The sequence below is a fragment of the Phyllostomus hastatus genome, unplaced genomic scaffold (genome assembly GCF_019186645.2).
Source record: "Phyllostomus hastatus isolate PE091 unplaced genomic scaffold, TTU_PhHast_1.1 phas_scaffold_12, whole genome shotgun sequence".
In the NCBI taxonomy this organism is placed as follows: domain Eukaryota; kingdom Metazoa; phylum Chordata; class Mammalia; order Chiroptera; family Phyllostomidae; genus Phyllostomus; species Phyllostomus hastatus.
The window spans coordinates 3,043,810-3,056,476 of record NW_025334007.1 but is presented as its reverse complement, the minus strand read 5'-3'; the positions used below and the strand labels follow the sequence as shown (position 1 = coordinate 3,056,476).

The following is a 12,667-nucleotide window of genomic DNA, read 5'->3' as shown; positions in this document are numbered from 1 at the left end:
TACTTAGTATGACTTTATTTTCCCAGATGTCATGGCTTTCTTATGAACAAAAATGAAAGGGATTCTAGAGTTCGAGCATCCACACCATGGAAAGCTCAGGGCCAAGGCTGGAGTCTGTCTGTGCTCCTCTTCCCACTCCCAGACAGGCAGGTGCCACCAGTCAGAATGGGCGACAGAGCGCTGCAGGGGCAAGTACTCCCCTCCCCCCAAATCTCAGTATCTTAACACAAAAGGAGCTTAATTCTTGCTCAGGGCCAGCGAGGCAAGTGAAGTGCCTAGCACACAAATTGAAGGAGATACCCACTCTTGGGGTCATGACAGCCAGCACAGGGTCTTGCTTATACCAGCTGTCCCTTGTGCATCCAGAAGACGCCCCATTCATGAATGTTGCCTAGGGATCCAGACTGATAGAGGCCTCATCATACTCCGATAGTCACCAGAGTGGTGGGACAGAAACATGGCAAATTGCACACTGGCTCTTGAAGCTTCCACTGGGAAGTGACATATGTCACTCCTGCTTGCCTGGCATTGGCCAAAGAAAATGACGTGCTCTGCCTTCAAAGGGGACAGAGAAATGCTGCGTCACTGTGTGCCTGGAAGGTGGAGAGCTGAAAGTATTTAGGGCACACTCAGAATGATTTCCATGCTTCTCTTCCTAAGTTCTCCAGTGTAAAAAAAGGTCACTAGGCCCATAGAACGATGCCCATAGCTCTCACAACTTGCAGCTTGGACGTGTAGTGAACTCTGGGGACAGGTAGCTGGAGATCATGGCTGCTTCTGTGTGCACGGGGTTAGGCAGGTGGGCTGTGCTCCCGTAGCATCGTCTGCTCAGCCGAGGACGGCTTTCGTGTGTGCTACGACGGCAACATCCTTGAAGCGTGGCTCTTCTCTCCCCAGTGTGCTGTGTACAGCGGCTCTGGTTACCCAGGCTTGTCAAATCTCAGCTGAAGAAAGAGCGCTGTGCCTCTTTCTTCACCTCTTAATTTCTCTCCTGCTATCTCTCTTCCATTACTTATTATTTAACTCCAGGAAGCTTTGGGGTGTGTTCGGCAAAGGAGATGTTATCCTAAATAGAGTAGCTCTGTGTCCTCGCTCGGGGGAAGTGAGGAAGGTTAGTCAATGCGCATCATTTATTATTAGCTGTAGGCTCCAGAAATAGTTGGGTGTAAAGGACAAAAGGGAAAATAGAGAAGAGCAAAGCGGTGGGCTCTTGTCTTTGATTTTTATTATTATTTTTATTCTCCTTTAAGCATCAATCAAAGCATAGTTGGGAAGTAAAAAAAAAAGGCTTGTATTTTCTAGGAAATCTTTTTCAAGGAAGTTTGGGTGTTTTTCACACGTAATCAGTTCTCATCAAATACCTCTGACCCCCAGATTTGGCACGCCCATTTGATAGACGAGGCTGCAAGTGTACTGGCTGGTGAAGGGACTTGGTGAATGACTGTAGTTTGGGGATCACAGCCTTTTGGGGTTTCCAAATTATCTTTTCGCTTTTCCTGGGGTAATAGGCACATGGGTTTAATTTTTGCAGTGAATTTGAACTTGTATTTTGCTGTTATAAGTAATACTCTGAAACTGAGATTTCAGTCAGGTTCTATCTGGGTATTTGTCAGTTACACATCACAGATGTGGTTGACTATGTGTGTGGGGGTTTGGGGGAGAAGAGGGAGTTACAGATGGAGGCTATCTCCATTCCACTGAATATGGTACGACCTCAGCTTGCCCCAAAGCCTCTTTTGTTTATGAAATGTCAAGTCCATGGTGACCCAGACTGAGCGGCAGGTGAGTGTGGCGGCAGATCTGGACCCACATCCAGGTTGAATGGGAAGCGTTCAGGCTGACACTTACTTCGCTTCCAGCTTCCTGGCTCCCTGGATTTTGAAGGTCGTAACTCAGTATCGACAGTGAGATAACACTGGAGCTTTATAATGGCTAAGACGCAAAATGCCAAGTATTGCGAGGATGTGGTGAGGAGATAAAATGGTGCGACCCCTTTGGGAAGCAGTATGCCAGTTTCTTATAAAGTGAAATCTGGACCTATCCTATGATCCAGAAATGGTACTTGTATGTTGAATGTGAAATAGGACATGTGTACATTAAACAGACCATAAAAGAATGTCCATGGTAAGTTCATTCATAACAGCCCAACACTGGAAATAATCCCAATGCCCATCAACAGGTAAGTGGATAAGTACATTGGCATAGAGTCATAAAATTAGAGAATACTCAACAATAGAAAGAATGAGCCACTGATACACTTGACGACATATAAGAATCTCCAAGACACTTTGTTGAGTGAAAGGACCCTAAGGCTCACACAAAATACTATACATTTCCACTGAGCTCTGACAATAACGGTCAGAAAGTGGTTGCCTCTGGTGGGGGGATTGACTGGAAGGGGCTGCAAAGGAACTTTCTAGGGTGATGGGAATGCTCATAACTTGATTGGGATGGTGGTTACAATGGCATCAAAGCTCATCCAGCTGTATATTTCAAATCTGGGCTTTTATGGCATGCAAATGACAGTTTGATTTTTTAAAATACAAAAGAAATTCAAGGTATCAGATTCACAGGATCCCTGATCTAACCTATACTGTCCCCAAATGTTCTTACTTTCTTTTTCCCCCTCAGGAAATATTGAAAAACTCCATCCTCCCCTGTGTTCCCTCGATTTAGAGGAAATCAGTCCTAAGTGTCACAAATTTACCTTCTTCCAGGGAGAATGCAAGAGCTCCACTGGGGTCCGAGTCACCACGTGGGGTTGGCCAGCCTTTGCTTACCACTTGTGAACAGCACACGGTCACAATAGTGGCAGGGTACGATTATGGAAAAGCTCCATCTTTGTCTACTTTGAATCTATAGAAACACATGATGCCCTGGAAGATTAAAGCCAAACCCCTGGCCAGGCAGGTGCCGAAAATGGAACGCACCACCTGCTATTCAGCTTCAATGTGTCAGCGTGGTTCTGGCAGGTGAAAGGAGCGGCATCCGATAGGGCAGGCCCGTGCTGACTGCAGAGGTCGGCGTGCAGAAAGAGGACAGAAGGGACGGAAAGGTGACAAATAAATATATGTTCCCTTTTCATGCCATAAAGGATTGTATTACAAGCTTGAAGTGCCGCTGGGTTGGTATCTCATCTGCACTTAGCGAAATGTGAACCTGGCGTGAGACAAGAAGGAAAAAAAATCCCACCATTTGTGTGATAGTCTGCCTCGGAATATCATTAACCATGATGGGATTATGCATTTGCCTTTTTGTTTTTTTTGGTCCCTCGTGCTTTCTAATCAATAACCACTGTTATGACATGCTATGCATTTCTATCGTGTTAAGAATTTACATTTTTTATATTTTTATAACTGCAGAAAATATATTGGTAAAAGTTGGATGTCCTGGGTGCTAAAAAGAAGTCTAGGTAGTTATTTCAAATGAAGGGATTCTGAAAAAGGAACCTGTTTTGAGTGCTCTGGCATTCTACCCCTTGACTATTGGAACAAGTCTTTTTTCATTGTTTAATTTTTTATTCTCTTATTTCTAATGAGGTTGCATGCTTCCTTGTAAGTTTTGTGCAGAAGGATAATGGCTGGAAAATATAGAAATTACAAAGCAGTGAGTGAAGAAAATGAAACAAAACTTTTAAAATGATCTGAAAATATTGCCAAAAAACATATATACTAAATTTAAACAAATCAGAAGGGTTTTTCTTTTTACCTTAACTTTTGTTGAAGTGTAACATACACACAGGAAGAGCTTCCTAGGTCAGGCGATATTGGGCACGCTTAGGGTGGTATGGCCACAGACTGGGGCAAGTCTTCTTACATTGGTGGGTTTCTGTTAAAAGTTTTCTCTCTTTTTTAAGATTTTATTTTATTTATTTTTAGAGAGGGAAGGGAGGGAGAAAGAGTAAGAGAAACACCAATGTGGGATTGCTGGGGGTCATGGCCTGCAACCCAGGCATGTACCCTGACTGGGAATCGAACCCGCAACACTTTGGTTCCCAGCCCGCGCTCAATCCACTGAGCTATGCCAGCCAGGGCTTAAAAGTTTTCTTAAAGTTTGGCTTGGTCTGGCTTTTCTTTTCTTTAGTTTTCCAAAGATTTATTGAAGCAGAAACAAATTGGTCAGAGACTTATTGGGAAAGTTTGAATGGTATTCAGAAATACTTTTTAAAAACTGTTCTAGCAGAAACCTTCTTTGTAAACTAGATTATGTTGTAAAGTTTTCTCTCAATCCCTTAAGGATGTTGGTTCTTAACAACTAGAGTTTATTCCTATTCCAAATCTATCTTGTGCTTCTGAAAAACTGCAGAAAGACACTTGAAAGCTGTTTCTTTAAGACTGGGGCTCCCAACCTCTGGGCTCTAGACCCATACCGGTCCCAGTCCTGGCCTGTTAGGAACGGGCCGCACAGCAGGAGGTGACCTTGAATGTAATGTACTTGAACCATCCTAACCTACCTCCCAACACACACACACTCCGGTCCATGGAAAATTGTCTTCCATGAAACCGGTCTCTGGTGCCAAAAACGCTGGGGACCGCTGCTTTAGGATACAGATTTCTTTTTTCATTCTTGTTGGTAATTTAGTGCCCCACCAACTGTGTGCAATTTTTGTTCTAGATCATCGTGATGCTGAGAAGTTTCATCAATAACCTGTCCCTCTCTAGTTTCCACTGTCTTAATCAGAGGTGTCCTTTCTGAGTGGGTGTCAACCAGAGGGGGCGACTCCAGATTGGTTTCCCTCAGTCGGGTTCAGGGAAGAAAAGTTGGGAGGTGTCAGAGCAATCCTGCTGGCCACAACTTCCAGCAGCTTCCTGTAGGTGGCGATCTCAATGTCAAGAGCCATCTTAACATTCAGTGAGTCTTGGTATTCATGAAGGCGACAAGGCATTTCTTCCTTCATGTTCTGAATCTCATCCTTCAGGCAGCCAAGAGTGTCTTGGTAGTTAGCAGTTTTGACAGCAAAGTTCTCTTCCATCTCATGCACCTGGCACTCCAGAGACTCTTTAGTTCTTCTAAGCATGTCCACACTGCAGGTGAGGGACTGTGCCTGTCTCCTGTACTCATTTGACTCCTGCTTTGCCTGGTGCAGACATTAGTGTTCCATTAGCAGCCTTGGAGAGGTCAGCAGACGTGGACTTGTGCCATTCCTCAGCTTCCTGAAGGTTCTTGGCAGTCACGCTTTCCTACTGCTGACGTATGTCATACAGGAAATCTGTGAGGTCAGGCTTGGATGTGCTGTTCCTGAATCTGGGCCCGCAACTCCTGGATTCCCTCACCGTGGAGTTTCTTCAAGCAGGCAATCTCTTCTTGCAACGATTCCACTCGATGTTCAAGACCAAGACGTGCCAAAGCAACACTGCCAACGTCTTGTCTGAGGGGCTGCAGCATACCCTTCGCTTACTCCCTCCGAAGCAACTGCTCCTGCAACTTCTCCTGGGGCTGCGTGATGTCCTCAGCCGGTTGGCATGCTCCACCTCCATGTGGGCCTTGTCACTGGTGAGCTGGTCCACCTGCCAGCACAGCTCCCGCATCTCCTTCTCATAGGTGCGCCTTGTCCTGGCTCTTGAGCTGCTGGAGCTGGGCCCCCAGGATCTTGTTTTGCTGTTCCAGGAAGCTCACCTTGTCTGTGTAATTGGCGAAGTCGTCCTTCAGCTCTTGCAGCTCCACCTTCTCGTTGGTGCAGGTGTTCTTGAACTCAGTGTGCATAGCGTCAGTGAGCAAGAAGACTACACAGTCCTGCGTGCCCAGTACATTGCTCCACAGGTGCACCGCCAAGGAGTGCACAGCCATGGAGCACACAGCATATAGTCCACCTATCACCCAAGGACCAGGCGTAGGCGCTGCCGCTGGTGCTGGGGCTCAGTGCACCACCCACGCTGTAGGTGGGGGTGGATGTGGTCACGTAGCTCGGGCTGGAGCTTGGCCAGCTGGCAGTGCCAGGGCTGCCAAACATGCTACAGTAGAGTGATGACAACACAGATCTGGTGTCCATAGCCGAGGAGGGTGGCAGTGGGCTGTGCTGCACAGTGGGTGTGGGCAATGGGAACATGGCTATGTCTCTGGAGCAGGGTCACCTGAGCGTGAGTGGCAGAGAGCTGGCTCCTGTTTTGGTATATTATTGACCGGTAACAGATTACACCTCCCAGTATTCAGGCCCTGATGTAGTCCCCTCCCACTTTAACGCTGGGTTTGGCCATGTGACTAGTTTTGGCCAATGGAAAATTAGCAAGTGTGCTACGTGCTGAGGTTCGGTGAGCATTTGTGCGTTGGGGCTTGGCTCTTTGGAATGCGCTCTGTGAGAACGCAGCAACCAGGCTGCGAAGAAGTTCAAGTGGCCATGTAGGGAGTCCTACATGGAAGACAACAAAGGCCCCTGGCTAACAGCTAGCCCCACCTTGCTAGCTGTGTGAATGAGGTCGTGTTGGGAATGGATCCTCCAGTCCCTGGTGGGTTCTCCCCAGCTGATTACACATAAAATGGAAATGCTCCGTCTCCATCAAGCTCTGCCCAAATTGCAGATTTGTGAACAAATGAGTGATTGTTGCTGTTTTAACTCAGTAAGTTTGGGGTGGTTTCTGACATGAATGAAATAGTACCTAAGCAATTTGGGGGTGGTTTCTTACATGAATGAAATAGTACTTCAGCAATTTTTTTTTGTATTTTGTCTGGGTGTCTATCACAATCTACATTTAAGTTGGCATATAGATTTTAACTCCGTTTAATAGTTCAAGAATTCTGTGTTCAGGAGGATCCTGAGATTTCATCCTGATTTAGCAGAAAAGTATTCACATCCCCCACTTAATCTATTCTCCACATAGCAGCCAGAGTGATCTTTCGAAAATCAATGTGATTGTGTCACTACATTGCTGAAATCCTCAGGGACCTTTCCACTGTACTTACAATGAAATCCAAACTCCTTAGCGTAGCTTGCAAAACCACTATACGCTGGCTTTTGCTTCATTCTTTTCAGTCTCCTGTCATGAGACTCTCCTAATCAGCCCCTTGCATAGTCTGGCCTCATAGGTTGGCTTTCGGCTCCCTGAACCTGCCGAGCCAATTCCCACCTTTGTGTCTTTTTACCCACGTCAGGTGTTCTGTCTGCCTGGAATAATGATCACAGGACTGGCTTCTTATCATTCAGATCTCAGCTGAAATATCAGCTCTTCAGAGAGACTTCCCTGGCTATGGTGACCGGCCAGCTGTTGCTGTAATAATATTTCATAATAAACCACCCGAAAATTCAGTGGCTTAAAACAACAAGCATCAATCTCATATGCACAGGCCTGTGGGGTGGCTGGGGGCAGTCCTGCTCTGCAGCTCAGTCTGGGATCCAGATTGCCTCCCAGATGAGCAAAAGAAAACCCTCAGGCTTCTACGGCCCAGACTCAGAACTCACACACTGCCCCTCTCCCCACTTGTGCGAACCAATTCACACGGCCAGCGTCAGTGGGGAGGGAAGAACTCTTTCCACTCGGGGGGTATTTGCAGAACAATAATCGACCACCCTAGCCAATCTAAAGCAGTTACACCATCAGCCCCTACCTCCATCTCACCCAGTTTTAATTCTCTGCAAATAATTGATCGCTCTGATATTTTCGTGTTTATGTATTATCTGTCTCCCCTTGTTAAGGTATGTGTTCTATGAGAGCAAAGACGTTAATTTGTCTTTTTCAGTGCCCTGTTCCCAGCACGTGGAAGAGTTTCTGGCTGAGAACAAATGTTAGCTGCAGATATTAGTATAGGGCAAAGGAGCTGGAAAGCTAATTTTTCCTGCAAACACAACCACACAAAAACTTGATCTTTCCAGGGGTGTCTAACCTGAGGCCGGTGAACCACATGCGGCCCAGGATGGCTGTGAGTGTGGCCCAACACAAAATCGTAAATTTACTTAAAACATTATGAGATTTCTTGTGATTACATGTCACAATGTATTTACTGTGTCGCCCAAGACAACTCTTCTTCTTCCAGCATGGCCCAGAGATGCCAAAAGGTTGGACACCCCCAAACCAACGGTCCCTCTTCTTGCAAGTTCTCCATCTCTTCCAGTATTGTCTTCTGATGATGTAAGAGAGATCATGATGTCCTGCCTTTAATGCTTTGTTTTTTTTTACTACCCATCCATCTTTGTGCATTTTTTTTGTGTGCCAGATGTTAGCTTTAGAAACTGTCCTTTAACTCAGAGGGGTCTTAAGGGCCAGTGCCTTAGAACTCAGATCTTCAAATCAATCTCTTCTTCCAACTTCTAGCGGGAGATCCTCACCAGAGCTTTGACCCTGTCTAAGTCGGGCTCCCCAGAAGCTGACCTTGGTCCAAGGATCAGAGTGCATGCAGTTTATTTGGGTGCATGGACACGGGTCATGGAAAAGTGATACAGGGAAAGAAATACAGTCCATCAATGGGTTCATTATTAGGCCAGCCACCACCAGGAGGAACTGGAACTTAATCCCACCAGTATGAACAATTCACTTCAGAATTACCTTGGCCAAGAGTCCAGGGAGCTGGGCATTTACGCCCTCGCACTTGCCAATCGTTAAAAGCCGCCCAAGGGAGTGGGGGCAAAGAGGCAGGCGAGGTGGGAAATGTAACTCCTAGGCACCTTCACCCTAACATCACACTAATGTCTGCAGCTAACATTTGTTCTCAGCCAGAAACCGTTCCATGTGCTGGGAGCAGGGCATTGAACAGGGCTGGGAACAGGGCAATTGTGGGTTTGAGCAGCCTCGGGGCAGGCTTCTGACAAAGATATGCCAGCCATTGAAAGTCAGGCTGGGTGAAGGTCAAGTTTAAGGACATCAGAGGAGATAGCCAATTAGCACGGAAGACACCAATTAGCTTTTTTTTAAAAAAAAAAACAGTTTTATTGTGGCATAATTGACATTAGAATATATTGCACATATTTAAAGTGTACTATTTGATGAGTTTGGCCATATGTGTACACCCATGAAACTATGAGCGCAGTCAAGATAATGAACATGGCTACCACCTGCAAGAGTTTCCTTCCACCCTTTGGCCGTCCCTCTGCCCATCACTCCTGCCCATCTGCAAACAGCTACTGATCAGCTTTCTGTCATAATAATTTGCATTTCACAGAAGTGTAGATAAGTGAAATCATATAGCATAGGCTTTTATTTTGTCTCTTTCCTTCAACGTGATTATTTGGACATTCATCCATGTTGTTGCATGTATCAGTAGTCCATTCCTTTTTATTGCTGAGTAGTATTCTATTGTATGGATAGGTCATAATTTGTTTATCCATTCTCTAGTTGATGGATATTCGAATTGTTTCTACTTTTGGCTACTATGCATAGTGCTTTGAACATTTTCGTACAAGTCTGTGTGTGGACATATGGTTTCACATCGTTTTTTTAAAAATATTTTATTTGTTTATTTTTAGAGAGGGGAAGGGAGAAAGCAAGAGAGGGAGAGAAACATCAGTGTGTGGTTGCCTCTTGAGTGCGCCCCTACTGGGGACCTGGCCTGCAACCCAGGCATGTGCCCTGACTGGGAATTGAATGGGTGACCTTTTGGTTCACAGTCAGAAGCTCAGTCCACTAAGCCACACCAGGCAGGGCTCACATCTTGTGATTTTACATTGGTAACTTGAAATGGGCCACGATAAGAGTATTTACAGCATGAAAGTTGGCAAGCACTACAAATTCAAGGTTTTTCCTCTAGAGATCCAGCTGTTAAACATTTACTACCACACCATTAGAGATAGCCTAGGATTGGAAGTACTGAATCAAAAACGATGCACTTTTTAAAAAGGTTTAAATCTATTTTTTATTTAAGGATAGTTGGTATACAATCTTATATTGGTTATATTAGTTTCAGGTATGCAATATAGTGATTTGACATTGTTATAACTTACAGTGTGATCACCCCAGTAAGTCTAGTAATCCTCTGTCACCTTGTAAACTTTGCCCCTATCACCAGCCCCCTGTCTGGCAACCATCCCTTTGCTGTGTTTCTATGGGTCTGTTTCCTTTTGCTTTATTTTGTTTGTTTTGTTTTTAGATTGCAAAAGACTATGCACTTTAAAAAAAGCCATTGATAGATATTGTCAAGAAGGTTGTAACTCTCTGGTTTGTTCAAAGGTGTAGACCCTTTATGTCATTTTAAAACGCTCAATTCCCTCTAAGTAACAAACCCACACAGTCTAAGTTGCTGGTCTTTCCACGGCATGATATTGCCATTTTTTTCTCCTTGTAATAAAGAACAGTAATTTCTGGGTATTTCTAAAGACGTAAAAGACATTTCTGGACTGGCACATGTACATATAAGGCTCTTATAACAGGACAAAGAAAACCTTTAAAAAAATCAGGCCAGAAAGATGACATAATTAACCAAGGGGATTAGTGGGGGGGGGGTGGAGGATATAAGACATGAAGTTCTTGTTGTCCAAGGCATTGTTTATAAAGACATATTTTCATACAGGTGTAAGGCAGTGATCATGCACCATTTCTGCTTTACCCATTTACTATCATTTCACATCACAGTTCTACAAATGGATGTAATCATTATTTTCACTTGAACTACTTCATAATATTCTATTATTATCCTTCCCCTCTTATTGAGCACTTGGGTTGTTTCCAGGTTTTCAGCATTATGAATAGAATGTCTTCCTGCAAATTCCCTCTTTTGCCTGGTAAGCCATTATTTCGTTGGATTAGCGTCCCCAAAGTCCTCTTCTTCCCTGTTCACTACTTGTTTATTTTGTTCCGCGCTGACACTTCTTTTCTGCTCGCAGCGGTCTCAGTGCTGTGCTTATCAGGATTATGTACCATCACGGCACCCTGCCGTTCCCACACTACAACCTACCGCGCTTTCTTTAAAGTGTTTCTCCCCCAGCTAGATTGTAGGTGCCATGATGGAGGGGCCGTATTGCTTTTTCCTCTTCGTCGGTTTCTTATTGCTTATCCTGTAGGTGCGCCACACCTCTCTATCTCTCTGTTATCCATCTGTCCGTCCATCCATCTGTCTGTCTCACTTCCTGCCCCTTCTTCTTTCTTCAAGTCTCATTGGACAGTAATTCCCTCAGAAATGAATATAAGAGCAACCCTTCGTATCCTACCTGAAACCCATCGACCTTGCTGTGGGTAGATAATTGCTGACCTTGAACTAAACCTCTGTGTGGCAGCAGGCCCTGCCTGCTGTAATCATGAGTCACCAGTCAAGGCTAATCAGTACTTCCTTCAGAGATGACTTAATTATAGGTAATAAAAATTGAAAAGAAATTAGGTAAACCTGCAAAATTATCTTTCTGGCTCTTCCAAAGTCCAAGAAGCCTTGTGTTAGGTCAGAGTGCCTCAAGAAACCAGACGGATGCAGCGAGCCAAGGAGAGCAGAGTTTATTAGGGGGAATAAGGGAAAGTGGAGCCAACCAGGGAGGTTAAGACTCGCTTGGTTGTTCTTACGCAGGGTTTTTAAGCACAAAAACCCTTGAAGGGTAGCTGGCTCGGGTGTCAGAGTCTGGCTAGAGCTGGTTGCAGGGTGCTGTTCCTGCTGACCGTTGTTCTTGATACATCATGTCAGGCTCAAGTTAGAGCTGCGTCCTGTTATGCCGGATAGGCCGACCCCAGACCCCAGTCTTAGCCGGGCATCTGTCTGTCCTGGGTAGGGTCGGCAGGCAGTGTCCCAGGCTATAGTTTCCCACGGTACAGTTTTCCCACCTGGTGATTTTCCATTCCTGCTAGGCCTACCTAGGTCTGTCACCTTGTACTTAAAATGGGTGTGTCTTAGGTTAAGTTCCCTGGAAATAGGCTGAGATGAAGATTAGTGCACAGGAAGTTCATCGAGGGCTGCTTGGGGAGGCGCCTCTGTGGATTGCTGAATGCAGCAGGCCTGGGTAGAGGGGGACAAACTGTGATGCAGACCCCTCGGCCAATGCCATGGGGGCTCTAGACTGGGGAAGCGCTTCTGTGTTGTCTTAAATTGGGGTGAGGGAACTGGGACCCCCTGATTGGCCAGTAGTTGAATGCAGGCTGCACCCAGAAAGGGGGCATACCTTAGGATGAGCAGGCAACTTTCAGTGGAGGGCAATTCCCAGACATGGACTGACTGAGCCACGAACCAGCGCCAGCCAACACTGCCAGTATTTGGGAGGATGAGTCCCTCAGCCCTGCAAAGGGGAACTGGGCCACACCATAGCCCCCAGCACAGGGGGGAGAAGTCCTCTCAACGTGAGTGCGAGGACAATAGATTGGCAGCTGTTGCAAGAGGACAGAGCCAGTCCACCCTCCCCTTTCAATGCAATTCCTATTGTTACCCACAGGCTCTCAAGTTCAGAGGAGGTAAAGGCTGAACAGGCCCCAGTGTGTGTGGTCTCAGGATGTTTTTAAAAGAAACAGAACAATCAGCCGGGCTCCTTTCCCTTGCGGTGTTTTCCCCCACAATCCTTCCCCCCACAGCCGGTTTCTCATTTCCAAGCCCCAGGAGACAGAGGCAGAAAGGTGTCAGACTGTAACCAGGAAGTCTGGCCTCTGAAGTCTGAAGATCAAGGGTCGCCTCAGGCCCCTCCCCTCCCCGAGGACGAGGTTGGGCCTGGGTCTGTGCTATTCACAGATACCTGTCCCTCACCGAATGGACACCCCTGAAACAGTTTCAAAGGAAACAGTGGACATGAATCAAATTATACAAACTTATCTAATAAGGCTGATCAGCTCATGTCTGC

The 12,667-nt window shown here is 45.8% G+C and overlaps 1 pseudogene; it reads right to left on the bottom strand.

Moving 5' to 3' along the window:
• Window positions 1–4,560: 4,560 nt before the first annotated feature.
• Window positions 4,561–5,989, bottom strand: LOC123829907 (annotated as a pseudogene).
• Window positions 5,990–12,667: the final 6,678 nt, after the last annotated feature.